Below are 4,937 nucleotides of genomic sequence, written 5' to 3'. Positions count from 1 at the left end.
ACACACACACACACACACACACACACACACACACACACATTCAAACACCGGTGAAAAATATGTAAAATTCATGCTAAAATAACCAAAATAGGAAGTGTCAATCACTTTTCTCTTTACATCAGTGCGGGAGTTGTATGTTGTAGCTGCGTGGACGGTCAAGGATACAAGATGTTGCCATATAAATAAGAAACAAAGACTAACCTTTTGAGAAGGAGACTAAAAAGTCCAAATCTCTCCCCTCCATTTTCATGGTGACTCAGTGGCTTTTGGCTGATGAACAGTGACACCAGTTGGCTGGGTGTCTACCTCCCCTCGGGACAGCATGAGTAAAGAGACGTGGGAGGAATCACCCAGTCCGCTCCACACACTGCCTTGCTGCACTTTACACCTCTCCAGGACTTCAGCAGTCGCCACCAAAGGCCTGCAGTACTGGTGGAACAGTTGGCAGGTCTCAACATTGGTACATTCACTTTGCTGCCAAAACCAACAATGTCGACGTGTGTGGCAAAAGAGCTTAAACATCCACAGAAACGTTATCCACATGTATCACGAGAGAAATCTACCTCTTCGTGTGAAGTTTTACATAAAACAATGTGGTGGTACAGCTGCTGTTGCTATGAGAGAAGCCATCTTTCAACAGCACAACCCACATCCCAAAGTGGACTGAATGGGCATAGGCTCGTAATATGTTCAATTCAATTCAATTCAATTTTATTTATAGTATCAATTCATAACAAGAGTATATGTGCAGGCTGTGGTGCAGCAGCGCTCTTGCACCATTGTTTTAGAGAACAATTAGTCAATGAATTGATTACTTGACAGAAATCTGATCAGCAACTATCATGATAATAAACTAATCATCCATTGTTTTTAAAGATTTTCTTTTGGGAATTTTTGGCCTTTATTTTGATAGGACACCTGAAGATATGAAAGAGGAGAGAGAGGGGGGGAACAACATGCAGCACAGAGCCACAGGTTGGAGTCAAACCTTGGCATGCTGCATTGAGGAGTAAACCTCTATACTCTATATGGGTTCCTCCTCTACCAACTGAGCTATCCTGGTGCCCGTAACCATCCATTTGTAAGTAAAAAGACAAAAAATATGAATGGTCATTGGAGTTATTGGTCATTGTGATGTTAAACTAGATGTCTTCAGATTTGGATTCAAAGTTTTGGGGTTTGAATCGTAATATGTCAACTTGTAAAGAGCATTTCACTATTTGTGTGAACGATTAACTGGTTCACAGAAAAAATACTCAACAGATGAATCAATAATAAAAAAAATGGTTGCTACTTGCGGCCTACATTACTGTCATAAAAAATGTCTGCAACAGTAGGACACAAAACGACATTAGAAATACACACCTTTGTCTTGTATTTTTGCGCTTTGCCAGTACATCAGTAGGCACGTCTTTTACTTCCCTCTATGGAGCAGGAGTACACCTAATGAAATGCAAATTATGCAATTTGACAAGGTTTTTAAAACAAGCAGCCATTATTAACGCTTTTACAGTAAAGAAATAATACAAACTAAACAGCTAGTATTCAGCCTGGCCATGTTTCTAGGGTATGCTCAATGACAAACATTTCATAGCTAGACACGTGAGCTAACATTTTGAGGTACCTTTAAATTCTCTGTCCTTATATTTATTTGACTACATACACAACAACACATAAGATAAATGCCTGTTCCCTTTAAGAAAACTAGCAAACATGAACTTAGAGTTGAAGTAGGATTGACACAATGCTAAGTTAGCTAACTATAAAGTCTGCTTATCATGAAGCATTAGCCTCAGTACCCACATTGAAGCTCATATTGATTTTCTTCCATAGGCAGAAGAAGGATGTTGAATATACACTTTGCAATGGAACAATGCTATAATGGCTATAATACTATGATAAAATGTGATGTAACCAATCAGTCCAGTGTGTCTCCCTCTTGTTGAGACCCCAGGGGGTTTCCACACTGTGAGTGCAGCAGGTGGCATTGGGAATACTACCACCCACCCTCTAGCCCTCCACCCTGTTCTTTATCTCCACTCTATACTTACAAATCACTGCTAATTACCTTAAATAGGTACCCACATCTCTTAATATCTGATAATACTGTAGGTCAACACAGAGCATAGAAGGCTAATCTCTGAAGACCTGCCCTGAAATCTCTTTAAAATGCTTCAATTGCATTCACATCGCTTGTGACTGTGAGTAGTCACAATATCACACTGCAGTATCAGACTGAGCCCCCACACAAAGCCTGTCGTGTCTCTCCCTGCTCTCTGTGCGTAATAACCCCCCTCTCAGACGTGATGGCAGGGCTTTGATTTTGTGGCTGTGGCCTCAACTCTCAGAGGAGTGCAGAGAGAAGAGGATCAATGGGAGTGATCTGATTCCTCCAGCCCATGACAGACCCTTTCTTAACCAGGCTAACCTAATCAGACAGTGTTGCCAGGCAACCAGTCCCAGGAGGATGCGTTGGGATTGGGTGGGGCGCCGGTGGCATTCCTGGGCACCCAAAGATCACGCTGGATATATTTCACTTAAATGGCTTCAGTCTCTCAGCAACGTTGTCTTTTACTGGCCAGGCTGATAAAGAGGAAAACAGAGGTGGAGTAACGTGTAGGGATTCATAAAAGTGCACAAACATAAAGAAAGTGACACGCACGCGCGCATTATAACCAATGCTTTCACAAATTAATCACAACGCTCAGCAGTCAAGATGTATTTGTAGAAGACAAAAATGTGCTAAAAGTAAAAATAATTCTACAACTTTATGTGGATTGCACATTTGAGCAAGTCATTGAAAGCTAATTTTTTACATTTGAACTTGTTTCACTTGAAGGATTTTAAGGCCCAAAGAAATCAAAGTATCTACAGTCAAAGAGTCTACAGTCATAAGTCAGCATGCTAACCTGCTCACAGTGACAATGCTAACAAGTTTGATATTAACCATATTCACCATCTTAGTTTAGTATGTTAGCATGCTATTATTTGCAAATTAGCACTAAACACAAAGTGAAGCTGAGGGTAATGAAAATGTTGTTGTGAGTGTTGGGCAAAGTGACATTTTAACCTGATGAAAAGTTTAGTGATCACTCAAGTCATTAGGATTTGTGATCTGGGAAACATAAATGGATGTATTACATTTTGTGCCAATCCATCTGGTAGAATGACAGATATTTCACTGGATAAGTTAAAACGTTGACCTTCTGATGGCGCTAGATAAAAGTCATGGGATCACTAAAGTCAGCAGGATTCCTCCTCCGGTGACCATACATGTACTAAATTTCACAGCAACCCTTTCCATAGTTGTTGGGATATTTTAGTCTGGCGGTGGATAGACCGACACTGACATCCACAGAGCAATGCTTCTATGCTGCTAAAAATCCCAAACTATACATAATGTTTGAAGCTAAATCTCTCATCTGAACTCCAAAACTATTTTTTTTTTTAAACTTTAACAATGTATGAGCGGAACAAATCAAACTCTAAATCTGTGTACTTCCTAAGGTGCCTTTAGATTAAAGATAAGTTTCAAGCACTATTGTCAAAAAGCAACTGTATTCAAATATGTGTGGTGCCCTTGTTTGACATTGTGTCTATTTCATATCCAACTTTGCTGTTGGCAAACTGCAGCCTGATATACTCAGACTCTCTCTCTTACACGTTCAACTCCTACTTCGAAACCCAAACTCCGAGCTTCAACCCAGGATCCCCTCTGCTCCTCTGGGTGCCGTGTGATTGACAGCTTTCTGGAAGGGGAATCCACATGAAACCCTTTCATCAGTGCCGCCACCCGGGGTCCTTACTTGACTCACTGCAGAAAAAAGTGCAGCCATTAAGGAAAGCTATTGCTGTATTCACACCGGTGGAATGTGATGAGTGTTGTGTCAGACCTTTATCAAAAGATACATTTGTTATGTGAGTGGACAGAATCAGTCATCTTATAATTGGAACGGAAGAAACTCTTTTTTCACAAAGATAAACTGGGTCTGAGGTGTTTGAGGTTTCGAGCAGTGCTGGGTTGGGACTTGTTTTTCAGGACCAATTACGGAGCTAAGATTTTTGTGTTGAAGCTGGAAGACCTCAGACTTTTCTCTTCTTACGCTACTGTTACACTTTATATTAAATCATTTAACAAGAATATTAGACCTCTTCTGCAAAACCCTGGACAATTCATTTGATTAGGTTGTGGTTATGGCAAATTAACTATAATTAAGACACAATTAAAATATCATCATTATGGTGCTAACTTTTGTACTGTAGCTTTGTAATGTCAACATGGGTTTTGTGTTCTTTAATCTCTTTAAATTCCACTATCATGTGATTCATATTGAGGTGGAAAAACCTTGATATTTTAGACATCAAACTATATTTTTGAATCACAAACTTACACATTCTTCCTCCTACAAAAAACATTCACAGCAACAAATTGCAACCTTGCTCAATTCACTACACTCCGCTGTGTAACAGATATTGCTAAGACAGTTTGCAGACTCCTGACTTCTCATTGCTTGAGTTTCTGTTAAATGCAACCACAAGTTGCATCACTCACATCAATGATGATGGCCGTAGCACACTTAAGGCACAACCTTGAGACAGAAGGAGTTGTCAGCACATAGCTGGGAAAGCAGTGGCATATCACATTGAAACATACCGTGTGAACGTGGGTGTTTTGTTTCCGTGTTGTATGCAAGCAGCATGTTGAAGTTTTCAACAAGTGGCTGTAACTTGTTGCCACAATACAAAGTCATTCATTTACAGAAAATCAGTGAACCATTAAATAAAAATTCTTCTTCTGTAGGTTTAACAGATTGTATTTGGTTTGTATTGATGGGGGACATTTACTAAAGGCCAAGCAGCTGGCTTATAGTCAGTTGTTACAGAATGCATACAGTATATATATATATATATATATATATATATATATATGTATGTGT

The sequence above is a fragment of the Etheostoma spectabile genome, chromosome 22, assembly GCF_008692095.1.
Source record: "Etheostoma spectabile isolate EspeVRDwgs_2016 chromosome 22, UIUC_Espe_1.0, whole genome shotgun sequence".
Taxonomy (NCBI): Eukaryota; Metazoa; Chordata; class Actinopteri; order Perciformes; family Percidae; genus Etheostoma; species Etheostoma spectabile.
Note: the sequence above shows the minus strand (reverse complement) of the source record.